The following is a 27,988-nucleotide window of genomic DNA, read 5'->3' as shown; positions in this document are numbered from 1 at the left end:
AAGATAACAAAGTGTGGGGCTGGATGAACACAGCAGGCCAAGCAGCTGCAGTTCCCTGCTGTGTTCATCCAGCTCCACACTTTGTTATCTTGGATTCTCCAGCATCTGCAGTTCCCATTGTCTCGAAAGGCAAATTTCCATGTGACGTCTGGAATAAGTGAGTCGATGCCTGACTGAACACAGGGAGACAAGGAACTGGATTGAAGCTTGTGCTTTGTGAAAAATTAATGATAATTCATACCTTTCAGAATCAAAGTGGGTTGGAGTCTGAGGAATGAGAAAGGTGAAGTATCGTCAAACCTAAAAGACAAATGAAAACACCATAAAAGTAAAAACCAAATTCAACATGAAAAGAGAAAGAGTACGATCACACTTAAATACTAGACCAAAAAATATGCTGACTTCAGCCTCATTACATATGTCAAATATTCATTTGCGCCTTCACTGTCTACTTGGTCTTCCTTCAACAATTTAACATTTTAACTTGTCAACTGAGCAGCCAGGACATCACCCTTCAGATACTTCAGTTCAAAATGAAACTCAACAAAGCTTTGCTCTCATCCAACACCTTGAACATCTGGAATGATTTCCCAAAGGGCCTTTTTCATCTAAATACTATTTTTTGGCTGCTGTAATGCAGGAAAGGCACTGGTTAATGTGCAGAAAGCACGTTTTCATGAATAACAATTGGTAATGATTAGCTTTTCCATTGAAATAACATTCACTGAGGGATAAATAGTAGATGATTTATACGGGAGAATTCCATTCTTGTTTTTTTTGCGAATTGTTGTGATAATGGGATCTTGTGGTCATCCGAGATGAACATTTTTCCTGCTAATATCACCTTCAGCAAAGACCAGAAGAAACATTTTGCTCCATCAAAGAGCGGACACAGAAATGTGGCCAATATAATTTTGGTTTTGGCAAGTACTGGAACCATTGCGACCCACAACATACACGCATTAATTCAATCGGGTTACCCCAAATTCACATCATTTTTCCAGTTTTCCCGTCTTTGAAATTCGTACTAAAATCCAATTTCTTTACAAATAGTGTCCAGTATATATTGAATTCAAATTACCTCAAAACTCTTCTCACAACCAAGAGTGATACCACGAAGGTATTGCTCCTTTCCCTCCGCTTCAATTAGTGTTAGTTCTAATTACACTGATGAGGGAGAGAAAAGAAATAAGCGATTCGCACTTGAAACTGCAGAGCGACAAGTCTGCAATGTTCACCTCACGTTGTCTCAACATGAAGTGAAGACACACAGCAGTTATTGTTTATTCTTGTTTGTGTTTATGACATCACAGGCAAACCATTGTGATGTCACTGGGCTTATTCTTTTTTAAAAGAAAACCTTCCCGAGAAAGAACACAAAACCTGTTCGAGCTGTTACCTGCTGTTTTCCACTTCATCTCCGTGTACGCGGTTGTCATGTCGGGAGGGCTTGTTTGTAAACGTGGGCATCATGTCATGGAAGCAGTTTCCCATCTCCGCCATCTTCCCTTAACAGTCTTCCTGGTATATTGCCCATGGGGGTAAAGGCACCAGGAGGCCTGCCCACATGTGACCAATACGTCTATTAATTTATTTGGTGGCCAGACTGGCTGGTCAGCTGTCAAGAGGATGGATGGTCTCATCTGTCCTGAAAGTCCCTTAAAAACATCCCTGAGGTTAATTTAACCTTTACATTGACCTTCGAATCCTTTGCACTCCTCTCATCACAGTCACAACAACACTTACTGTTATGTCCTGCATGTTCACCACCTCTCTATTCATGCTCATACATTACCTTCAGTTCCAGAGCCCTTCTCTTATCTATTAGCCACCAGTGTGACACCCTACAAAATGCCTCTTGGGAATCCAAGTGTTATGCAGCTGTTGGTTTCCTCTTTCCAAACTCACTTGTTTGACTATCAAAAAGGAATGAAATTGTCAAACATGCCTGGCCCCAGGGTGACCTTGAACTTACCTGCAACTGCCCTGTCTCCATCATGGCAAGTCTTCTTCTGGATTGACCACGTTGATTTAATCAGATGATACGATTTTTGTTTTAAAAGTATTGCTGAAACATACTTAATGAAGAGACATTATTCAGCACTTTCCCAACTGATTGAAGTCATGTTAACTGGCTTTATTCCTTATTTTTGCTCCTCCTTCTTTCTTACATAGCAGTGTTACAACTGCTAATTTGTACTGAACTCAGACTTTTCCAGAATCCAGGATGTTTTGGTAAATCAGAAACCAAAATATCTACGATGTCTGAAGCTGGGCTCCAGGGGTATTCAGTTTCTTGGAAGGACTGACAAGAAGGAGGAGGTAGGTTAGCATTACTTGTTACGGAATAAAATTAATATGGTAATGACAATGGATATTAGTTCTGGTGAAATGGAGTCTGGGTACAGTTTAGAAACATCAAGGGACAGAAATTGACAGTGGTCGATGTATATACACCCCAGTCAACTCGCGTGGTACTTTTAGCAGAAGGCACTAAAAAGGAAATTGAAGACACCAGCAGAAAGGGAGAGCTCTACTACGATGAAAGGTCACTGACTTCAAGAGTCAGGTGACTTCAGTTGGCATAAAGATTGGGCAAAGCAAATCAGTTATCATTGCATACAGGAGGAATTCCTGACGTACTTTTTAAATTCATTCACGGGATGAGGGCATCACTGGCTAGGCTAACATTTATTACACATTCCTAAATGTCCAGAGAGCAGTTAAGAGTCAACCACATTGCTGTGGGTCAGGAGTTACATGTAAGCAAGAATGGCACTTTACTTCCCTTCAAGGACAACGGATTCATGCTCATCATTAGACGCTTAATTCCTGGTTTGTATTGAATTTAAATTCCACCGTCTGCTGCAAGTGGATTCAAACACAAGTCCCCAAAGTACTATCTGGGTCTCTGGATTAAGTGTCCAGTGATAAAAACCTCAGGCCATTGTCTCCCCAATGAAGTGTGTGCGATGCGGGTTTCTGGGTCAACACTTTGAGGAACCAACAAGCAAAACTGAAGTTTGAGATGGGAAGACTGTGTTCATGCCCCCTCGGGGAAGTGACCCTCATTTTCACCCACAGAAGGAAACTAACAAGGAGACCTTCCACCGAGAGTGCCAGAGGCTTTCAGAGAGAGCAACCCCCAGAAAGCAGAACGTCACTCACTTGGCTCTATTGTCCCATTCCAGACTCCAAAACTAGAACCTATTTACAGCAACAAATGGAAGTATTTGATGGATGCCCTGGGTTTGTGCTCCTCCCCCATTGCTCACCTACAGTTTTCCTGCTTCACCTTGTACTTCCAGCCAAACATCACTGATGTCAGCTGCTTCCTGCCATTCCAAGTGCTGCTCCTCAAGTGGAAGGACAAACAGCAATATGGAAATTCACACATATTTCCGGCCTGTGGAGGAAATGATACTGTTATAATTTCAGATAATTTTTAAAGGGCTCTTTTTGCCCTTTGAAGCAGGGTGTGTAAAAACACTATCACAGGCTCGAACTCACAACCACTTGTTTCTGAGACCAGTGCTCTGACCACTGAGCTGTGCAGCCAGGCACAAGACATGGAAAGAGGGTCTCATGTATTGGAAATAACAAAAGAATAGATAACTGGAGACTATTATATATCAAGACGTAACAAAACCGAAACAGAGCAGAGGGGCATCATGTGCAGAAGGTTGGGAGAACGCAAGGCCGAATCAGACAGTGTCCTGAGTGCCATAAACTGATCTTTCCTGCTGGTCCAGTGATTACGATTCAGTGCCTTCACTGTCATAGCCTGTTCATGGTTATCATTTAAAGTAATAAATCTGAAATATTGACTGATCTTGAGAAGCAGAATTATGTCATTGATCAGTCAAAATCGATTCACTCCATGTTACAGTTCCACATCAGCAATGCCAGCTGAAACTGCCTGAAGTGCAATCAGTTTAAAACAAGAATAGAGGGGAGGTCAGGAAAGGTGAAGGGCAATGGTAGTTTGTGAGAGGTGGCTGGAGGACAAGTGGAGCCAGGTTCAATGTGGGTGCTGAAGACCAGCCTTCACTGTTACCCTGGCATACAGATCATATTGGATCAATCACACAAGGATCCTCCTTTGTGTGTTGTCCTTTGCACATCACAACTCGGGTCAGTGCCTCGAGGGGCTCGGATACTTTTAATTTGGCAACTAACTCTGGTCAGTGGTGCACAAACTAAGCTGTGTCGGGACACTATTTAAACGGGCCACCACTCATTGCAATGACCAAGAACTATGCAGAAAGAGGAAGAACACCAATACAAAATCTTCGCTTTGAATGCTATCCCTGCAATTTCATCTGCAGGTACTGACTAAACAGCAACACGAAGAGGACACATTATGCCCTAACACACTGGACACACTGCCACACATCAAGAACATATCAGAACTGACAACTCCTATGACCACTAGGAGTTACGGTAGCACACAAGCCCAAAGCCATGCTACGACAAACATTCTCAAGGATTAAAGACACCATACCCACAACATACAGCGCTGACATTGTTTACAAAATACTGTGCAACGATTGCCACAAACATTATATCAGACAGACAGGAAGGAAACTAGCCATCAGTATGCGTGAACATCAGCTGGCAGCAAAATGACATGACAAACTTTCCCTAATATCAGTACACCCGGATAATGAAGGCCATCAGTTTAACTGGGACAACATAACTGCAGTAGTGCAGTCCAAACACAGACACACATGGGAATTCCTAGAGGCATGGTTCTCAATCCATAATGTAGTCGGCAAACAGAGAGAATTGGACCCCATATGCAACCCATTCAAACAGAATGTGAAATGACAGAAGTTGCCGGAACAGGCCGGGCAGTATAAATTCCAAGTGGAGGAGAACAACATCGCTTCTTTGGAAGTCTCACTCATGACGTTACCTCGCATAGTGACAAAATGTCTGAACGAAAACAAGCCAACTGGGCGAGCAAGTTTACAACTTTACTTGTCAACTTTACTGTTTAATGTGTGGGTCAGTGTCAGTCTTTGTGATATTCTCCACACACTGTTCTACCCGCTTCTCCCGCTGTACACAAGGTTTCCCGACAAAAGGCAGCTTTATGTGGAACACAAGGAGTTTCTCCTAACAATATGTACTGTTGCCATGAGGTGGGATATGAAATATACAATGAGCTGAAGTAGCCCCACACTCATGTTACTCATTTACCTTTCAATTTCAATTTTCAATTTACAAAACCCAGCAATCCATTCACTTCAGGTGCTGGGAACCTGACAAAAACAGCGCTGGGCAGACATTCCTCTTCGGGAGCGTGTGTCAATTTGCAAGGGTAGAAAAGCTGTCAACTTCACTCGAGTGAGACAGGATACAATATTCCAAACTTCCAATTCAAATTCAGATGCCGTATCAATTACACCACTGGCTCCACACATCTTGCTGTAGCTTTCATCCTGTCGATTGTGATATAATCAGGGATACTGGCGGAAAAACCATTTGCAAGGTGAATATCCAGCAAAATAATCACCGTCACTGCTGCACTTCAATGTTCTCCACTTTGTGAAGCGGTGAATGTCACTGGCAAACGAAACACATTAGCCCTCACATGCCTGCTTCACTGTCACCTGTTTCTTTGCCACCTGTTTCTCTGCTGCAACTTGCCATTGTTTTATTCACAGTCATTGCAAAGTTCTGCCTCACATATCTTTTTTATTAAATTATCTCCTTGCAACTTAAAAACATCCCCTAGTCTTGAAATCTCCCATCCTTGGGAAATGACAACCTCAATTCATACTATCTACATGTCTCATTATTTTATGAACTTCTAACAGGCCGCCTCTCAACCTCCTAAGCACCAGCGAGAAAAGTCAAAGTCTATCTAACCTTTCTTTATAAATCAAAGCTTCCATACCAGGCAACATCCTGGTAAACCTCTTCTTAACACTCGCCAGCTTCATAATGTGCCTCCTGTAATTGTGTGACAGAATCCACACACTGTATTCCAGAAGAGGGCTCATCAACATCCTGTGCAACCTCATTATGACTTCCCAACTCCTAAACTGAAACAATTGAGCAATGAAGGCTGCCGTGCCAAAAGACTGTTTAACCACTGTCTAAATGGGATGTAAACTTCAAATAATCATGTACCTGGATCCCCTAGGTCCATGAGTAGGCACCTTAACAGTGAGAGAAAGTCTGTGGGAGGATGAGGGATAGTTTTGAATTTCTTTGACCTCACATCTGAAGAAATTTATTGTACACATGCAGCTGAATAAGTTCAACAATTCATTCTCCGTGAAGAACTATAAATGAACCTGAGCATTTTTCAATTAAAAAGTAAAGTTAGACCCTCTCGAGTCAGAAGGAAGCCATCGCTGTTCTGTTTCTGAGCTTATATTACCCAACAAGTTCTGCATCATGTCCATATGAAGATGGGTAAGGGAGAACCAGTGGATGTAGTGTACCTGGACTTTCAGAAAGCCTTCGATAAAGTCCCGCATAGAAGATTGGTGAACAAAATTCGGGCACATGGTATTCAGGGGCAAAGTACTGAGTTGGACTGAAAATTGGCTGGCTGACAGGAAGCAAAGTGTAGTGATAAACGGGTCCCTTTCAGAATGGCAGGCAGTGACCAGTGGGGTACCACAAGGTTCAGTGCTGGGACCGCAGCTGTTTACGATATATATTAATGATATAGACGAAGGCATTAGAAGTAATATTAGCAAATTTGCTGATGGCACAAAATTGGGTGGCAGTGTGAAATGTGAGGAGGATGTTATGAGAATACAGGGTGAGTTGGACAAGCTAGGTGAGTGGACGGATACTTGGCAGATGCAGTTTAATGTGGATAAATGTGTGGTTATACACTTTGGTGGCAAGAACAGGTAGGCAGATTACTATCTCAATGGAGTCAGGTTCGGTAAAGGGGAAGCACAACGAGATTTGGTGTTCTTGTACATCAGTCAATGAAAGCAAGCATGCAGGTACAGCAAGCAGTGAAGAAAGCTAATAGCATGTTGGCCTTCATAACAAAAGGAATTGAGTATAGGAGCAAAGAGGTCCTTCTGCAGCTGTACAGGGCCCTGGAGACTACACCTGGAGTATTGTGTGCTGTTTTGGTCTCCAAATTTGAGGAAGGACATTCTGGCTATTGAGGGAGTGCAGCGTAGGTTCACGAGGTCAATTCCTGGAATGGCGGGACTATCATATGTTGAAAGATTGGAGCGACTGGGCTTATATACACTTGAGTTTAGAAGGATGAGAGGGGATCTGATTGAGGCGTACAAGATTATTAAGGGATTGGACACTCTGGAGGCAGGAAGCATGTTTCCGCTGATCGGTGAGTCCAGAACTGGAAGACACAGTTTAAAAATAAGGGATAGGCCATTTAGAGCAGAGTTGAGGAAAAACTTCTTCACCCAGAGAGCGGTGGATATATGGAATGCACTGCCCCAGAAGGCAGTCGAAGTCAACTCTCTGGATACTTTCAAGAAAGTGATAGATAGAGTTCTTAAAGATAGTGGAATCAAGGGTTATGGGGATAAGGCAGGAACAGGATACTGATTGTGGATGATCAGCCATGATCGTAATGAATGGTGGTGCTGGCTCGAAGGGCCGAATGGCCTACTCCAGCACCTATTGTCTATTCATTCACCATATCCTGATACATGAACTTTGGATCACTCTCCAAAGGTATCAGTAACTATTGCCAATCCTCAGTTACATCTGGAGAATTTGATGTTTGACCTTTCTGAACCAGTACAGGTCGTGTGGTGAAGTCGCACTTGCAATGATATTAGGTAAGGAGTTACCAAATGATCGTGAAGGATTAGTGATGTTTTCCAAAAGAACAATTTAAATGTTTTCACATTTTTGATTCAATCCAATGATCTGACATATTACACAAGATTGTCACAAAACAATATTTGATACCAGGCACTTATTAGGACAAGTGACCCAAAACTGGCCAAAGAAGTAGGTTACAAGGAATATCCTGAACAAACAAAGGGACTTTGAAACCCAGGGATGGTTAGGGAGTAAATTCAAGATGGCCTTGGAAACGGAAAACATGAGAAAGGTGGGAGAGTTAAAACCAGAAATCTACTGGAGGTTGGAAGTCAGGTAGAACAAATGTCTTGAAGGAAAAAGCAAAAGAACAGTAGATGCTTGAAAGTAGTAACACAAGCAGAAATTGATGTAAAACTCAGCTTATCTGGCAGTGCTTATGGAGAAAGAGCAGCATTACTGTTTTGTGTCCAATGACCCTTCTTCAGATATATCTCAGAGGGGTTTGCAGCTGGAGACTATCAAACGAAGGAGGTGTGATGACAAAATTTCAAAATAAGGATATGAATTTCAATACCTTGGTGCTTTGCCACCCAGAAAATGTGTATGCTAACGAGCACAGGATGGCAAACTCGAAGATGCTGAAATGGGTGAGAGTAAACACATGGGCAGCAGATTTTTGGATCACCTCAAGATTTCAGGGAAGTAGAATTAAGAAGCCGGCCGGGAGTGTGTTTGGGGAGTTAAGTCGAGAGGTAACAAAAGAATGGATAAGAGTTTCAGCAGCAGATGAACTGAGATGCTGTTGAGGTTGAATTGTATGTGGTCTTTGTGATAATGAGTGTGGGGGTGAGTAATGTGGTTAGAAGCTCATCTTGGGGTGAAATATTGCACCATGACTGTGAGCAGTGTGTTCGCAGCCAGTTACCAGGGGCAGGGATGGAGTCAGTGGTGAGGGAGTGGAGTTTGGCTGCCGGCCTGGATTGATATTTAGCATTGTCTATTTAAATGGGATCTATACCCCTTTTCAAACAGGAACGGACTTGGCAGCAGAACTAATTTGTGAACCAACTGTCAGCTTTATTGAGACAAAGTGTGGAGTTTATCTGTTATGAAGTAAACTACAGTGACAAACTCAGACAGCTATTTCCAGGTGAATGTGGATTATACTGCTGATGCCAATAACTCGGCAGTAGAGCAGTGATACAACTTATTGGAGTTTTTGCAGCCTCGGTCTTGAAACTTTTTCTTCTGTCTTGGGCTTTTATCTTCTGATTCTCGTTGCTTTCCATTGCACAGACCTTTCTTGAGAATCTCTTTTCTGCTTGTTCTTTTTTGATTAACCTCCCTCTCTGCCCAATCACAGTTCATATGAACAACACTCACCTCACCACCACGTGGTGTTCTTCATATTCATAATTATTCTCTTTACATCTTACCTGAGGACTGCTAGACCTGTATTTATTATCCTTATTTCACCGCCATTTCTCTATTCGCTGACAGAGCGGTATCAAGAGTATCTTTAGCTTTGAGCTGCAGGAAGCCTTTTCAATCGCGACTTATTAAAAAAAAACAAAAGAACTGGGATGTTGGAAATCAGGAACAAAAACAAAGTTGCTGGAAAAGCTCAGCAGGTCTGGCAGCATCTGTGAAGGTAAAAAGACAGAGTTAACGTTTCGGGTGCAGTGCCCCTCCCTCAGAGCGACTTATTAAAACCCCAGGATCGCTAATGTAACAATCTTTCTCATCCAGTTCTCAGTCTCATTTGTCTCAAAATGCAACATTGTGACGGCGATCATCAGCTTCTCACAATGCCAACACAAAGCACTGCGCATGCTCCAACTCACAATGGCGTCTAGGTGATTGAGTCACTAGGGGCCAATAGGGGCACCGTGTATGACCGGCTGATGTTGCTGCCATTCTAACCAATCAGAATGAGGAGGGGGCGGGATCGGGAAACCACGTGATCAGCCACGAGAGCAGTGCAGAGTCGCTTTGATAATATGAACCGCAGATGCTGGACAATCCGAGATAACATGGTGCAGAGCTGGATGAACACAGCAGGTCAAGCAGCATCAGAGGAGCAGGAAAGCTGACGTTTCGGGCCTTGATCCTTTGCTGAGACCAAGATTTGTGCAATTGAGGTAAGAGCAGGACACGGTAAAGAAAGCAAAACGGCAGAAAGCTGGAGGGAAATGATATTCGTATGGGTTTGCAAGTTTTACAAACAGTTAGTGCACGTCGGAAAACACACATTTGAAACTCCTAGACTCACGTTTGCAAAAAAACAAATCAATGCCTCAGATGGCGATAGGCCCGTGTGACCGCCACCATCTTTATTGGGGGCAATGATCCGCGGGGCGCATGCGCGGCAGCTTTGAAACTTTGAAAGGGCCGAGGTGAAGCTGGGCGCATGCGCAGCCGCCTCTGGCAGAAAGTGAGAGAACGAGGTGTGGGGCTGGAGGAACACAACAGGACAGGCAGCATCAGAGGGGCATTTTCGGGCCTGCACCCTTCAGAAATGGGGGAGGGGAAGGGGATTCTGAAATAAATAGGGAGAGAGGGGGAGGCAGGTGGAGAGGAGACAGACAAGTTAAAGAGGTGGGAATGGAGTGGGTAAAGATGAGTAGGTGGGGATGTAGGGAGGGGATAGGTCAGTCTAGGGAGGAGGGGATAGGTGAGAGGAAGAGCAGGTTAGGGAGGCGGGGATGAGCAGTTGTTTATTGCGAACTGAGTGTAGGTGTTCTGTAAAGTGGTCCCCAAGCCTCTGCTTGGTTTCCCCGATGTAGAGGAGGCCACAACGGGTACAGCGGATGCAGTATACCACATTAGCGCCTGCATTTCCCCATACAGATGGCCTAAAAGCCCTACGCTATTTCCTGCCCTGCAGGTCTGACCAGGTCCCCTCTACTGAACCCCTTATGCGCTTAGGTGAACTTGTCCTCACCCTCAACAACTTCTCTATCAACTCCTCCCGCCTCCTGCAGACACAGGGGATGGCCGTGGGTACTCGCATGGGCCCAAGCTGTGCCTGCCTCTTTGTTGGAACAATCCCTCTTCCGTACATACACTGGCCCTGAACCCCACCTCTTCGTCCGGTACATGGATTACTGTATCGGTACTGTATCGGCACTGCCTCGTGCTCCCACGAGGAGCGCGAACAGTTCGTCCACTTCACCGACACCTACCACCCCAACCTTAAGTTCACCTGAGCCATCTCTTAACACCTCTCTCACCTTCCTGGACCTCTGTTTCCATCTTAGGCAACTGTCTAGAAACCAATATCCATTTCAAGCCCAACGACTCTCTCAGCTACCTAGAATACACGTCTTCCCACCCACTGTCCTCAAAAAATGCCATCTCCTATTCCCGATTCCTTCACCTCCGCCGCATCTGCTCTCAGGATTCCACTCCCGTACGTCTGATGTTGTTCCTTTTCGAGGACCGCAATCCCCACCACCCACCTCTTTTCACCCGCACCCCTCCCGCAGTGATCGAGAATGCCCTTGACCGTGTCTCCTGTATTTTTCCACAACTCCTAACTCGCACACCGCCCTGCAATAACAACCGAAAAAGAATCTCCCTCATCCTCACGTACCACCCCACCAATCACTGGAACCAACACATCATCCTCTGACATTTCTGCCATCAGCAATCCGACCCCAACACCAAAGACACTTTCCCCTCCCCACCCTTGCCTGTTTTCCGGAGGGACCACACTCTCCGTAACTCCCTTGTCCGCTCCACACTCCCCTCCAGCCCCACCACACCTGGCACTCTTCCCTGCAAACGCAGGAAGTGCTACACTTGCCCCCACACCACCTCCCTCCTCCCTCACCCCCATCCCAGGCCCCAAGAAGACTTTCTACATCAAGCAGACGTTCACCTGCACATCTGCTAACGTGGTATACTGCATCCCCTGTACCCGTTGTGGCCTCCTCTACATTGGGGAAACCAAGCGGAGGCTTGGGGACCGCTTTGCAGAACACCTACACTCGGTTCACAATAAACAACTGCACCTCCCAGTCGTGAATCATTTCAACTCCCCGTCTGTTTCCTCAGACGAAATGCCTATCCTGGGCCACCTGCAGTGCCACAACGATGCCACCCAAGGGTTGCAGGAACAGCAAGTCGTATTCTGCCTGGCAACCCTGCAGCCCAATGGTGTCTATGTGGATTTCACAAGCTTCAAAATCTCCCCTCCCCCAACTGCATCTCAAAACTAGCCCAGGTTGTCTCTGCTTCCCTAACCAGTTCTTCCTCTCTCCTATTCCCCCTACCACCTCAAGCTGCACTCCCATTTCCTGCCTACCAACCTCATCCCACCTCCCTGGACTGACCTATCACCTCCCAACTCCCCACCGATACTCACCTTTACCTGCTCCATGCTGGCCTCTTTGACTTGTCTGTCTCCTCTCCACATATCTTTTCTCTCCATCTTTGATCTGTCTCCCCCTGTCTCCCTGTTTAGTTCAGAAACCTCTTTCCCCTCCCACATTTCTGATGAAGGGTCTCGGCCCGAAACGTCAGCTTTCCTGCTCCTTGGCCTGCTGTGTTCATCCAGTTCCACAACTTGTTATCTTGGATTCTCCAGCATCTGCAGCTCCTATTATCTCTTATCCAAGAGAAATGTTTGTTTCTTCTGAATTTCTTTCCCAGAGTGTGGGATAATAGCAGCTCGCACTACTCTTAGTCACTTCTGTGCTCCCTGATGACCTTTGTCGGTGTTTAATCTCTTCAGTCTCTAATGATGGATATATTTGATCTCTGTAGTGTTTTACTGTTACTTCCTTATACCTTTTTTGTGAATAAATTTTCCACTGCTCCACACCCCCTGACCACGTGCTGCTGTCTTACCAGATTAATTTTTGAATGGTATCTTTCAGTCAGGCAATGTATTCCCAGAAAGAGAGTGCATTTTTCTTCCATTTCAGACCACCAAATTCGACAGCATTTTTATTCTCGTCATTCATTTTGCACTTCTGCAACATTTACTGTTTCTCCTTCCACAGATACCAGCGATCGTTGCCAAAGCCCTGTTGCCTGTGGAGAAGTTTAACCTTCGTGTCCTGCTGCAGCTTGTATGATGAAGGTGCTCCCACAATACGGCCATTTGAGAAGTTACAGATCATTCATTGAGCAATACTGAAGAGCTAACGGTGTATGTCCAAATCAACAAACAATTTGTATTTTTATCATGTTTTATAATTTCACAAAAATATTATCAACAAACTTTTATCGTAAGGCCATATTAGGTCAGGTGACCAAAAAGTAACTAAATTTGCAGGTTTTCATGACTATCTTAAAGAAGGAAAGCAAACCTAAGAGGTTTATCAGGGGAATTCCAGACCATGTTGCCTGGCAACTGTAGAAACAGCCTCCCAAAGTGAAGCAATGATTAAACGCATTGTTGGAGTCTGGAACTAAATGAGTTATCGAAGTCTTGAAGGTTGTGTGGTGCAGGGAGATAGGGCTCATCACAGCCAGGAATTAAATCAAGGATGAGAATTTTAAATTGTTGCTTATAAATAGGAGCCTTTGTGGGTCAGGGAGCACAGCAGTGATGGTGAACAGGTCTTGGGACAAATGAACTTGTGTGCAGCAGAATTTTAGGTATTCTTGAGGTTACAGGGACATTGAATGTGGGAGGCCGACTGGCGGTGAGTTTGGATAGTTAAGTCTAGAGGTAACACAGGAATAGATGAGAGGCTCAGCAGATGAGCTGAAACTAAGGTGTCACTGTCGGGTCATTTCCACTGAAGTGGAAATAAGTGGTTTTGGTGCAGGGCTCTGCAGTTACCCTCACCCCACCTCAGGAATTCAGCTGTTTGTGAATATGTGGATCAAGTCTGTAATAAGATCAGGAACCAAGTGCCTGCCGTGGCCCAAACTGGGTGTCACTGAGCAGGTTACTGCTGAGTAAGTGCTGCTTAATAGTGCTGTTGACAACACCTTCCATCACTTTACTGATGATAGAGAGTAGACAGGTTGAGGGGAAATTGGTCGGGTTGGATTTGCTGTGTTTTTGTGCTGAACAGACCTGGGCAGTTTTCCAAATTGTCAATAGATGCCAGCGCTGTAGCAGGACTGAAACAGTTTGGCTTGGCACTAGCAAGCTCTAGAGCACTAGTCATCGGTACTATTGCCAGAGTGTTGCCAGGGTCTGTAACCTTTCATTCATTTATTAATATTATTTGAAATGAATCAAGTTGGATGAAAACTCACATCTGATGTCGGGGACCTCTGGAGAAGGTGAGATGGATCATCCAATTGGCATTTTTGGCTGAAATTTGCTGCAGTCTTATCTTTTGCGTGGATAGGTTGGGCTCCTCTGTCAGTAAGGATGGGGATTTTTGGCATGCTTCCTCCAGTGAGTTGCTTAATTGTCCATCACCATGCTCAACTGGGTGTGGCAGAACTGCAGAGCTCACATCTGATCTATTGGTTAGGGGTGGCTCAGCTCTAACGCTTGCTGCTTATGCTATTTGGCATGCAGATAGTCCTGTTTGGTAGTTTTGAGGTTGGCACCTTTATTTTTAGGTAAGCCTGGTGCTGCTCTTGGCATGCCCTCCGATACTATCCATTCAACCAGTGTTGATCCCTTGGATCAATGCTAATGGTTGACTGTAGGATATGCCGAGCCACGAGGTTACAGACTGTGCTGGATTAAGTTCTGCTGCTGTTGATGTCCCACAAAGCCTCATAGATATCTGGTTTTGAGTTCCTGTGTCTGTTCCAAGTCTGTCTCTTTCACCCGAAGTTCGTGCCACCCAACGCAATGGTGGGTATTGTATTAGTGATAATGGGAACTGCAGATGCTGGAGAATCCAAGATAATAAAATGTGAGCCTGGATGAACGCAGCAGGGCCAGCAGCATCTCCTCTGATGAAGGGTCTAGGCCCGAAAAGTCAGCTTTTGTGCTCCTGAGATGCTGCTGGCCCTGCTGTGTTCACCCAGCCTCATATTTTATTATCATGCAATGGGGGTATTCTCAAGTTTAAGATGAGGCTTTGTCTCCACAGGACTACGCGCTGGTCGCTGTTATCAATCCTGTCACGGACAGATGCATCTGCAGCTGGGAAATTTGTGACGATGAGACCAGCTATGTTTTTCCCTTCTGTTGCTTGTGGCACCACCTGCTGCGGTCCCAGCCAGGCAGCTTTTTCCTTTGGGACCTGTCCAGCTTGATTGGTAATCCTGCTGCAAACTACTCCTGATGGTGGGCATTGAGTACAAGTAGTGCCATTCACACTCGCAGTGCTTCCTCCAAGTGCTGTTCAACATGGAGTTTTTTTTTCAATTAAAATTCACTCTTGGGATATGGAAATCACCAGCTGGACCAGTGTTTATTGCCCAGAAGGCAGTTAATAGTAACCGCATTGCTGTGGGTTTGGAGTCATATGTATTGCAGACCAGGTAAGGATGGCAGATTTCCTTCCCAAAAGGATACAAATGAACCAGATGAGTCTTCCCTGAAAATCAGCAATGGTTTCATGGTCATCATTAGACTCGTAATTCCAGATAATTACTTAATTCAGGTTTCACCATCTGCCATGGCAGGATTTGAACCCAGGTCCGCAGAACGCTATCTGGGTCTCTGGATTAATAATCTAGCAATAATACTCCTGCCAATTTATCAACCGAGGAAGGATGATACATGGTAACGAGCAGGAGCCATGAGACTTCCAGGCGTCGATGTCGAGTACTCTCGGGACAAATAATCCGGTCAGAATAGCACCGTGCTGCCACGTCTGCCGGGTCTGTCCTGCTCGTGGGACAGGCCTTCACTGAGGACAGTGGTGATGTGTCGTTGTCTGTAAGGTTAGTTTCCATGAGTCTGACGCTGTTTCTTGTCTAGACTTTGAGTCACCTCTCCAAGTTTTGCCGCTAGCCCCCAGATATGAGTAAGGAGGAGTTGGTGGGGTCAATAGGACTAATTCTGCAGGTGTCTTTCCTTGTGCTTTGGTAGATGCCAAGTGGGCCACCCAGCTTCATACCTTTGTTGAGATTTTGCAACTGAGTGGCTTGGTTGGCAAATTTCTTTCCCTGAAGGACATGAGATTTTTTTGTTTTTGTTTTCTGCCATTAGCAATGGTTCCATGGCAACCAGCTGATTCTTAATTCCAGTCTTTTTTAAATTGAATTCAAATTCCACCATTTGCTGAGATGGGATTCGATCCAGACTTCTGTTGTACATTTTAATATTCTAGATAAAAGTTAATATCACCAATGCAGGCTTTGTTTCTTTGCAAAACGCCGTCCATCATCCTGCCTCCTCCATCCTCCCCTCCAACAGCAAGTGAGGGAGACACATGGAGTTTCTGTGTCACTAAGATTGAGTCAATCCAATCAGCTGCCTCTGCTGCTTCCCTCTCTTCCACGAGCCTACCAAACCAAATTGCCTGGCACGTTGCTCCTCATGTTAGGCCTAAACTTGCATCTTTGTCCAGTCTCATGTCAAGCCTTATCAGAACTTATCCTAACCCTTTTCCCTATTCTGTTAAACTCCAAACATTCTAACTCTCTCTCTCTCTCTCTCTCTCTCTCTCTCTCTCTCTCTCTCTCTCTCTCTCTCTCTCTCTCTCTCTCTCTCTCTCTCTCTCTCTCTCTCTCTCTTATTTCTCCTCCTCCTTGCCTCTGCCCCCCCCCACCCATGCCAATTCACAGATATTGTTACTTGTTCTGTCTGTTTCTCTTTTCTGGCTATGTCCTTCTCACCCATTCTGTTTAAAAACCAATGTTTGACCTCACCATCATTGGAAAATCCTACTCCATCTCCACTCCTGCCTGAAATCAATGTCGTTGTTGTCCCTCAAGGGTCTATCCTTGGTCCATCCTGTTTCTCACCGACATACTGCCAGGAGGTGAGGTCTTCCACAAGCACTGTCAGGTTTTGCATGTATTCCACAATGTTCAGATCTAACTCCCCCCTCATCACTCTCCTTTGCTCCACTGTTACTCAATTATAAAACTGCTTATCATACTTCCACTACTTGATTAGCTGGAATTTCCTCCAATAACACTTTGTGATAGTTAAACACGTTCCCTTCAGTTATTATTACAAATTACTTTTCCTTACTACTGTACTGAATCCATCCCTCTCATTGGGAACTGTCTGAGGTTGAACTGCACTCTTCTCAATAATGTTCTCACATCTGGCCTCAAGATGAACATCCTAACATACGTCTTCTCAATCACATGTCAGAAATTTCAATCTCTAAAATGCTCCTTCTCTCCACCTCACTCCAGCTCATTTGTGACCGAAACCGCTCACCCATGTCTGTGTTGCCTTAAACTTAACGATTCCAAAAGAGAACCCTCTATTGTCTGCCTGATCAGGAATCTGCTCCCACGATGGGAAATATCCCCTCAGCCCGGATTACCTGTTGCAACTGTGTGCTCACTTTGTGTTTCCTGCACAATTATTCCTGAGTCCCGTTGTGTATTGGTTTTCCGCAGATTTTACCTTTTTAAATAATACTGTATTCTTTGGTTGTCTCCTCAAATGAACAACTTCACATTTTCCCACAGTTGTACTCCATTTGCCAACTTGTCGCCCATTTATCAATGTCTCTCCATAAACTGTAACCCTCATGGAACTTGACTGTTATCCCCTCTTTTTAAATGCGATCCTCCCTCATTCTTTTTGTTGGGAGCACTGGGTAACATGGCGCATATGTAATTGCTATCTTTTTAAGGGACATTCTTTCGAATGACCAGAAACTTACTGTCCATTGCTCAGAATCGAGACAACTTGTCCATCAAGCTGCACCAGCTTTTCCGGCCCAATATCTCATTGTGGCAGTGCAGCAGCACAGAAGGAAAGAATAGGAAGCAAATCCTGCTGCCTGCATCTCACTAACTCTCGGGCATTCTTTGCCATGTGTCAAAGACCTGCTGATCTGTTTAGTGACATGAAGCCCCAAGGTGGAAATTCCTAGAAACCCCAATACATTTCCCCCTGAATCAACTGCTGACCCCCACAAAGGATAATGTGTAGCAGGGACAATGCACAGTTATCCTCGGCCAGGAGGAGGGGCTGGTGTGAAATTCTAACTGGACTGATTGGATTTTATGAATTTGTGTTACAGGATATTGCAAGTGGACTTTCAGGTGGAAGTCTCAATAGTTGTAGCACCAAACTCTGACAGGATTACTTGATTCATCAGGACCTGGATATTCGCATTATGTGAGTATTGTGTTCCTGCTCATTTCCCATTTGCCACGGAAAATTTCTCTTTTATATCACCCCATTCTCTCAATAGATCGTCCCTTAAACTTTCAATATATGTCGTGTAATCATTTGTCTGGTCAGTTGATGAGCGGGTGTACGTTTTATCATCGTAATGTATATCTTTTGTAAACATCTCTGTCAAAGGTCCCCTCAAAACCCTTTGTTACTAGGAGAATAATCTCAGTTTCCCCAAACACCTGATTTCCCCAATGACTGACTGCTGTTGATAAGGAACTCATCCAGCTTGTGTTGAAACATTTTCCACTTCCCTGCATCAGTGCAGCCCTGACAATATGAAAGAAAGTGAACAGCCTCCAGGTGAAGCACTGTCAGAGTGGTGTCCCATCTACCACATTCAACATTCCCCTCTACACCACTGAGGCAAAGTGACATCACTGTGCCAAAGGTAAAGTCACCATTGTCCTACCTGACCATAGGGCTGGTTTAACCTGAAGATTACCACACCCCAGGCAAGGGGAGAGGTTGAGAAGGAGAGTTCATCTATTGTAGATGGATATTCTCAAAATGTACCAGCAATGCCCAGGTCACATGAAAGAATAATGTTTTAAAAAAAAAACAGCCCTAACCATGCAACTAAAAACCCTCTTCCTACAAACCATTCTGTTAAATCTCCTCTGCCCCCTATCAGGGACCATCCCGTCCTTCACAGTGTGTAGGGGATCTTTAGTTTGCACAGACTCAGCTTGTCTCTGCTCCTGTCTGTAATGTCATCATGCTGTGACAATGGCACTGAGCCTCACTGTCTGTGAGGGTGGTAGGCACAGAGATCCTCATAGCGTTTAAGGCATATTTAGATGCCCACTTGTGATACCAACGCAGACAGGTCTATGGGCCAAGTGCTGGAAAATTAGATTAGAATAGTTAGGGTGTGGTTTTTAACTGGCACAGGCTGGATGGGACACAAAGCCTCTTTCTGTACTGTAGACCTCCGAGACACTTCACATAGGAAGATGCCCAGCAATATTTCAAGCCATTTCAGAAAATGAGATACTAGAATGAATGACTCATGATTGCTCAGTGTTTTCTGGAGAAAAGTGAGGTACAAAGATGAAGTGGTTTACCAGGAAGTTCTGGAGCTTGAATCCCAGGAAATTGCAAGTGCCACCATCAAGTGGAGGAATAAAAATGGGGCATCATCATTAGGACTGTATTAGAGGAAGGGACATGTTGAGATTTGTGAGGCTGGAGAATATTAGAGACAGGAAGGGTTCTGAGACTGGAGAAGATTACAAAAATAGGGAAAAGTGAGGTTGGAGGAGGTTACAGAAATGGTGAGGATTGTGAGGCTGGATTAGATGGCAAACAAAGGGAGGTTTGTGAGGGTAAAGACAACTACAGCGCTGAGGAAGTTTATATGGGCTGGAGGAATTTACAGAGACAGGAGGGTGTTGAATAAAGAACGAAGAAAATTACAGCACAGGAACAGGCCCTTCGGCCCTGTAAGCCTGTGCCAATCCAGATCCTCTATCCAAACCTGTCACCTATTTTCCAATGATCTGTATCCCTCTGCTCCCTGCCCATTCATGTATCTGTCTAGATACATCTTAAATGATGCTATCGTGCCCACCTCTAACACCTCCGCTGGCAATGTGTTCCAGGCACACTCCACCTGCTGTGTAAAGAATTTACCACACATATCCCCCTTAAACTTTCCCCTCTCACCTTGAAATCTGGAGGAGATTACAGAGGTGAGGTTTGTGAGACTGGAGGAATCTACAGAGATGGTGATAATTCAGAGGCTAGAGAGGGATTCCAACGATAGGCAGGTCGTGAGGCTGGAGAGGGATTTCAGCAATGTGGAGGGTGGTGAGGCTCGAGGTGATGGCTGCAATAGTGCAAGTAGTGAGGCTTGAGGGTCATTCTCATGATAGGGAGGGTGGTGAGGTTTGCGATATGATTCCTGCAATAGAGAGGGTGGTGAGGCCTCAGGGCAGATTATCGTCTTAAACAGCACAGTGGAGTACACAGCACATGGAGTGCAGCAGTTACAGGAAGTGGTTCAACAACACTTTCTCCAAATCAAATAAAAATGGGCAATCAATATTAGTCTGTGCAGCAAAGGCCACATCCCATAAATAAATTAAAATTATGGGTTTCTGGTTGGAGAGAGCTAGAAGAAGCTGAGATAATTCTCCTTGGGGCTAATTAGCAATGATTTTGTTGAGTTGTAGATTTGTTTCCAGGATATTAGTTTGCAGAGAGAGAAAAATTATTAACAGTGTCAATGTTGGTAACCGCAGAATACAACACTCAGATAATTGGCAAATAATGCAGGGTGAAAATGTGAAGATTACTTGACTCAGCAAGTTCCCAGCATCTGGAACAATCTGAACGGCAACTGGAAGCAGATTTAGCAGTTATTCTCAAAAGAGAGTTGGGATTAACTTTTAAGGCATGATCAAGAGGGCAGTGGACAAATGGCAGGGGAATTGGGTCAGATTTGCATCACCTCTGGAATGAGAGTGAAACTTTTGACAGGGTTCCACATGGTAGACTGATGAGTAAAGTTAGATCACATGTGATTCAGGAAGAACTTGCTAATTGGAAGCAAAATTGGCTCAGTTATAGGAGAGCAGGTGGTGCTGGAGGATTTTTCAGAGTGGAGTTCTGTGACTAGTGTGTTCCACAGCCATCTGCACATGGTCCACTTCTTTGTTCTTCAAATATAATTGATTTGGATGAGAATTTAAGGAACAAAAGTAATAAGTTTGCAGATGATACTGGAAATGGTGGTTATAGTGGTTACTGAAGGTTATCTAAGGTGACAGCGAGATCTTGATCAATTTGCTCAATGGGTTGCGGAGTGGAGGATGAAGTTCAATTTGAATAAATGTGAGACATTGTATTTTGGTAAAATGAACAAGTGTAGGACTTGCGCAATTGATGGTTGCACCCAGGATAGTGTTGTGGAACAGAGAAATGCTGAGATTCAGGTACATAATTCTTTCAAGTTTCTGGAGACAGGTAGACAGGGTGGTTACCAAGTTGTTTCGCACACTTGCCTTCATTGCTCAACCTTTGGAGTCTCGGAGTTGGGATGTTGTGTTGAGATTGTACAGGACATGGTGAAGCTTCATTTGAGGTATTGTGTGCAGTTGTTACAGGAAGGATGTTATTATTAAACTGGAGACAGGTCAGAAAAAAATTGCTGGGATGTTGCCAGGAATGGAGGGCTTGATTATTAAAATAGACTGCCAAAGCTAGGACTTTTCTCACTGGAGCATAGGAGGTTAAGGGGTGACCTTACAGAGGCTGAAAAAATCATGAGGGCACAGATTATGTTGCTATTAAGGGCTTTTTTCCCTACGGTTGGGCGATTTCAAGACAAGGGGACACGTGTAAGATGAGAGGAGAAAGACATAATTAAAAAAAAAAGACATGAGTCTGAGATAGTAAATAAGTATTTCACATGAGTATTTACTGCAGAGAAGGATATGGAAGCTAGAGTGCTTGGAGACATAAATAATGAGTCGTGAAAAGTGTCCATATTACAGTGGTCTAGGTGCTGGACGTCTTAAACTGCATAAAGGTGGCACCTAATCAGGTGTTACACACAAATAGAGAGGGTGGTGAGGCTTCAGGGCATTTCCCTTTTGATGTCCTGGAACATGTACTACCGCTGGGTCCCTTGCTGAGATATTTGCATCACTGACAGACACTGGTGAAGTGCCAGAAGGCCGGGTGGCGAATGTGGTGCCATTCTTTAAGGAAAAGCCAGAGAACTATCGACCGTTGAGCCTGATGTCAGTGTTGGGTAAATTGCTGGAGGGGATTCTGAGGGACTGGATTTGCATGTGTTTAGAGAAGCAAAGACTGATTAGGGATAGTCAACATGGCTTTGTGAGTGGGGAATCTTGTCTCACCAACTTGACTGAGTTTTTTGAAGAAGGCAAAGCAGTGGACATGGCCTTGCTGAAGTCCATATAGACATTCACCAAAGCTCCACATGACAGACTGGTTCGCAAGATTAGATCAAATGGAATCCAGGGAGAGTTAGCTATTTGAAACAAAATTGGCATGAAAGTAGGAGACAAGATCATGGTGAGGGGGGTCGTGTTGTCTATTTTTTCAGTCTGGAGGACTATGAACAGCAGTGTGCTGCAAGGATCGGTACTGAGTCCACTGCTTTTTGTCGTTGATACAAATCATGTGGAATGAATATTGGAGGAATGGTTAGTAAGTGTGCAGATGACACAAATTGTTGGTGTAGTAAACAGCAAAGAAGTTTGCCTCCAAGGACAATGGGAACTTAATCAGATGGGTCGATGGGCCGAGGAGTGCCAGAAATCAGTTTAGTTTGGATAAATGCGAGCTGTTGCATTATGGTGATGAAAATCAGGGCAGGACTTAAACAGTTAATGATGAGGCCCTGGGGACTGTTACACAACAGGGACTCCTTGGGGTGCAGGTGCACAGTTCCTTGAAGGTGGATTGTAGGTACAGAAGGTAGTGAAGATGATATTTGCTGTGCTTGCATTTATTGGTCAGTGCATTGAGTGTAGGAGTTGGGAGGTCATGTTATAGGCTGAACAAGGCATTGATTATGCTGCGTTTGGAATACTGTTCAGTTCTGGTCTCCCTGCTGTAGGAATGATGCTGTTAAACTTGGCAGGGTGCAGAAAAGATTTACAAGGATGTTGGAAGAGTTGGAAATTTTGAGCTGTAGGCTGAATACGCTGGGGCTGTTTTTCCTAGAGCATTGAAGGCTGAGAGGTGACCTTATAGAAGTTAATAAAATTATGGTGGGCATAGGGTGAGTAGCCAGTTTAAGCTGAGAGGGAAAGTTTTTTTTTGAAAGGGAAAGTGGGTGGTGCCTGTGTAGAATGACCTGCTTGAGGAACTGGTGGAAGCTGGGACAGTTATGACATTTGAGAGGCATCTGGATGGGCATGTGAATAGGAAGGGTTTAGAGGAATATAGGTCAAATGTTTGCAAATGGAATTCGATTAATTTGGGATATCTGGTCAGCATGGACAACTGGGACCAAAGGGATTGTTTCCTGGTGTACAACTCTGACTAAGCATTTTTTGTTTACATTTCAGATTTCCACAATTTTACTTCTGCACCGTTCTTAGTCTTTCGAGCCCTCTGAAAGACTGAGTTACAGATCTATACAATGCCTGTCCTTCCTCCCTGGCTCTCCCACCTCTCTCTTATGGTAGGTTTGTGCAAACACTGACTGGATCCCTTACCTGGACGATATTTATTTATGAATTTGTTCTAATGATAATCCAGCATATTCCCCAAGTATCACTCCACAAATGTCCAGAGGATTTCTCAGTTTCACAATCTGTGTGTGTTCTTCTGGTTCCTCGCTCACTGCACTTGCTTTCTGTTTGAAAGCTTAGTCTACAGTTGGAGAATTCAAACAGGAACACATCCAGATCTGACAGTCACTTTGTTTATCACAACTCAATTACCTCAGGATTTTGAACACTGAAGGAAAGAGCAGCACTCCAGTGGGGAGAAATGCACATGGTCTGTGAAGATTCATCTGAAATGTCCTTACACCAGCTCAGTGACACTGGGGAGAGACCATTCACCTGCTCCAAATGTGAGAAAGCATTCACTCAGTCATCCAAACTGTTAACACGCCAGTGAGTTCACAAAGAAGCACAGTTGAAGGATTTTGCTGTCACTCTCACTATCAAATGAACCATGGTTTTGGGCTGTTTGTCCTGGTGTTACTGATCCCTGTTCAATTAAAGGTACTGGTATTGTGGTTAAAATGTTAATATCAGTTGTGTATCTGTCAGGTAGAGCTTGGAAATAGTCACGTTGTCATGACACATCGACACGTTCACATTGACGAAAGACTATCCACCTGCACAGTGTGTGAAAAGGGATTTCCTGGTTCATCAGGACTGGTTAACTAGCAGCAAATTTCTGAGTAACTGTGAAGTTGGTTTTTGATTCTGCTGTTAGCTATATACAAACCATGTTTTTTGGGCTTGTTTCTGGAGACCATAGGATCCCTCCGGTGTGGAAGCATCAAGTCCACACTGAACTTATGAAGAGTGTCTTACCCAGACCCTGCCTGCGTGGGTTTCCTCCAGGTGCTCCAGTTTCCTCCCACAGTCCAAAAAATATGCAAATTGGGTAGATTGACGATGCTAAATTGCCCATAGTGTCACATGTGCAAAATGCAAGGACAGAGTAGGGTGTGAGACTGAGTGGGATGCTCTTTGGAGGGTTTGTATGGACTGAATGGCTGCCTTCCACACTGTAGGAATTCTATGATCTCGATGGCCTTTTATTTGTTAGTTATGCCTGGTCAATATGTCTGCACACCTTTACAATTACAGATTCTATTGCTCTCAACAGACATGTTTCAATTTTTAATAGATATTTGTTTGTTGGAAACAATGCAATCTTTCCTTTTGATTTTTATCCACAAAATGCAAGTTTTAAATCTAAACAAAAGATTGGGATGAGTCCTGTACTATAATCCCTGATTGGGAAAATGCAATTGGCTATGAAACCTGGTGACCATTGTGACACCGTCCGGGGGAAATGCAGTCTCCTCAGATCCTAACCTGTTGTCCATAGCAGTGATGGATCTCATGATGAATACATAAACCAAGACATTGTGTGATATCTAGTGTATATTTTCTATTTTATTCTTCTGTCCATTACTCCACAGAGACTGAGATAACGGTCTGGGGACCGAGGTTTGAAACCCACCATTCCAGATGGTAGAATTTGAGTTTAAACAAAAAAATCTGAAATAAGAATCTACTGATGCCTGTAAATCCGTTTTCATTGTTGGAAAAACCTAGGTCTTTTAGGGAAGGAAACTGCCATTCTTATCCAGGGATGTCAAGATTCCATGAATGAATTTTTAAAAATTAATTTAAAAAAAAACTCCTGCAAATACATTTATCTCTGTCTTAATTTATTTGACAACCGACAGTTCAAACTGGTTGATGGTCACTTTCACTTTTGATAAAGTTGTGGCCATTTCATGGTTGAAACAAAAAAAAATACACGAATGGAACCGCAGTTGTTCTCCGTAGGAACAATGCATGCTTTGATGTGTTTGAAAAAAATACCTCATCTCACTTATGAGCCACCTATCAAAGTTGACCAGATCCTGATGCTCTGTACCATGGAAGTGAAATTTTTCACTGTCTTATCCACTTGTGTTGCTATTTCAGGGAGCTATGGACTTGAATGTCCTAAACGCATGAACACCTTGAGAATTTCATCAAACTGACCCCCAATGGCAGCAGTGGACAGGGTCAGCTTGGAATGATGATCATAATTCAGGCTCAACAAATCTACTGGAGCATTTTGAGAATGTAATTAGTGGTGAGTGTGGCCACCTCTCTGTACTGTGGTGATACAGATCCCCTGATCCTGCTTGCCCCAAATGGCTGATATTGAATGATTCCTTGGACATGCTGTGTCAGGATCTCCTGACTGAATCCTGTCTCCCTTGCCCTGACTGAGAACTGTTTCCCTGAGACTTGTAGACGTGACCATTTGGTCGAAACATGTGTTTGTTGCCACAGCTGCTGACCAGCCCTTGACTGACTGGTAATAACAATGCTAAGCTGCCTGGCTTATGCCTGTGATAATATCCAGGCAAGACTGTGAAACATTAGGTTCTAGTTGAGACGTCAAAGTGCAAAAATGCCTGGGAAAGGCAGAGATATTGTGGCAGAACATGTCTCGGGTGCTGAAAAGCTTGTCGAGTTCTGACAGCAAGAATGTACTTTGTGGACAGGCAATTCTGCATCTTGATGTAGCATTTTTATTTAACTTCTGGCTCATTTCGCTAAATCTGCAAATATCTCTTGGTCTGGCTAATGTGAGAAGAGGTAATCTGATTAAATTCACAGGCCTTGACGTGAGAGAAATACAGCAGTCACATGCACACTTGTTTGATTGGTTGCTCTTGCACTCAAATGAAAAACGTGCGTTTGTGTACACCATGTTCTTTCCTGGCTCAGTGTTTCCAAAATCGCTAGTTCAATACATCCCAAGTCGTCGTCGTCGTCAGAGTCAAAACGAGTGAATACTTCGATAGCTTTTTTTTTTCTTCTGAAATGCTATTTGTAATGAGGTAGTGTTGGCAGGCTATTTTCTTTTACTTCTGATGCCATGTGTGGATTTTCAGGGATGGTGTTGGTGGGAAGATGCGGCATGTACCAAGGATGAGGCACTAACATTCAGAGCAAGTGCTGAACATGCAGAAAAGGAGAGATTAACATTTACCTTGGAACAAGCATAGTTGGAGAAGGTTGGGTGAGAGTACTGAGAGAAAGCACTTTGGTGGCAGCACCAGGACACGTGTTTGATTCCAGCCGTGGGTGACTGACTGCCTGTGTGGAGTTTGCACGTTCTCCCTGTGTCTGTGGGTTTCCTCAGAGTGCTCCCACAGTCCAAAGATGTGCAGGTTAGGTGGAGTAGCCATGTTAAATTGACTGTAGTGTTTAGGGAGAGGTAGTTCACGTGGGTTATAGGTCAGGCTGGGATGCTCTGAGGTTTGGTGTGGACTTGTTGGGCTGAAGGGCTGTTATGTTTCCAGAGGGTTGAGCAGATGGTGGAGAATCTGAGATAACAGGCCAAGTAGAACTGAAGGAACAGGAAGTCTGACGTCTCAGGCCGAGACACCCTTCTTCAAATGTTGATCAGGCTGTTTTTTAAACTTGGTTTAATGAGAGTGCACCATTCCTGGAAACACTGCAATACCAGGATGATGCGTGGAGAGGATGGAGCAAGGCCCTGTTCCAATTCCTGCTCCAAAAATCAGTTTAACATAGGGTCCTTAAGTAAAGCACATGTCAGATATTAAAGCTGATAAGAACAGATTTTTTTTTATTCGAAAGAATACACTTCATTCATAAGATGTACAAAAAATAAAACATATTTATACACCTATCCAGTCATGGAAGCGGCTCCTGGTTGCCCGGGGGCTACGTACACCAAATAAAGGAAAAAATAACAAAACAAAGCAAAAGCAAAACAAAAGAAAGAAAAATACCCTGGCAGTCGTCTCCCCACACCGTCCCTGTTGGCCCCCCTGACCAGTTGGGGAAGGCGCCAGCTGGGCCCAGTTACCAGATAGGGCCCTTGTTTCTATTCTGGACGAGGGGTTTCATACGGTGTTCTTTCCCCACCGTGCCTTGGCGGCAGCTGCCTCAAGCTTTAGTGTGTCCCTCAGCACGTAGTCCTGAACCTTGGAGTGCGCCAGTATGCAAAACGCGGTTGGGGTCAGTTCTTCCAGCTGGCAGACCAGCAAGTTGTGGGCAGACCAAAGAGTGTCTTTCACCCTATTGATGGTCCTCCAGGCGCAGTTGATGTTGGTCTCGGTGTGCGTCCCGGGAAACAACCCATAGAGCACGGAGTCCCGTATCACGAAGCTGCTCGGGACGAACCTCGACAAATACCACTGCAGCCCCCGCCAGATGTCCTGAGCATAGGCACACTCCAGAAGGAGGTGATTGACAGTCTTGTTACCACGCCCCGCCCGCTCGCCGCAGCAGCCTCGAGGACAGCATGCAGTGGCGCAGAGATTCCGGGCATGCATAAAGGATCTCACTGGCAGAGCCCCTCTCACCGCCAGCCAAGCAATGTCCTTGTGCTTGTTTGAAAGTTCTGGCGATGAGGCATTCTGCCAAACGACTGTGGCAGTCTGCGTGGGGAACCACACGACGGGATCCACCCTCTCCTTTTTCCGAAGGGTCTCAAGGATACTACGTGCTGACCAGTGCCTGACGGCCTTGTGGTCAAAAGTGTTTCTTTTCAAAAATTTCTCCACGAAGGACAGGTGGTACGGGACAGTCCAACTACTCGGAGCGTTCCGCGGCAACGAGGGCCCATCCTTCGCAACACCGGGGACAGGTAGAACCTCAGTAAGTAGTGACACTTGGTGTTTGCGTACTGAGGATCTACACACAGCTTGATGCAGCCGCACACAAAGGTAGCCATCAGGGCGAGGCTGGCGTT

At 44.6% G+C, this 27,988-nt stretch overlaps 1 long non-coding RNA gene and 1 pseudogene across 2 annotated transcripts; one reads left to right on the top strand and one right to left on the bottom strand.

The window, feature by feature from the left end:
- The first annotated feature begins 9,745 nt into the window (after positions 1 to 9,745).
- Positions 9,746 to 24,355, top strand: LOC132209356 (uncharacterized). 2 transcript variants are annotated; one of them, XR_009445444.1, is made up of 5 exons: positions 9,746 to 9,923; positions 12,792 to 12,940; positions 14,802 to 15,600; positions 17,871 to 17,968; positions 23,077 to 24,355. It is a non-coding gene; the product is annotated as an uncharacterized LOC132209356 (long non-coding RNA). The 2 variants fall into 2 exon arrangements; XR_009445445.1 differs by lacking the exon at positions 14,802 to 15,600.
- Positions 24,356 to 26,697: 2,342 nt separating this feature from the next.
- On the bottom strand, positions 26,698 to 26,871 carry LOC132209363 (U2 spliceosomal RNA; annotated as a pseudogene).
- Between the last annotated feature and the right edge of the window lie 1,117 nt (positions 26,872 to 27,988).

This window comes from Stegostoma tigrinum, unplaced genomic scaffold, assembly GCF_030684315.1.
Source record: "Stegostoma tigrinum isolate sSteTig4 unplaced genomic scaffold, sSteTig4.hap1 scaffold_89, whole genome shotgun sequence".
NCBI lineage: Eukaryota > Metazoa > Chordata > Chondrichthyes > Orectolobiformes > Stegostomatidae > Stegostoma > Stegostoma tigrinum.
Note: the sequence above shows the minus strand (reverse complement) of the source record. Positions and strands in the feature narration are given on the sequence as shown.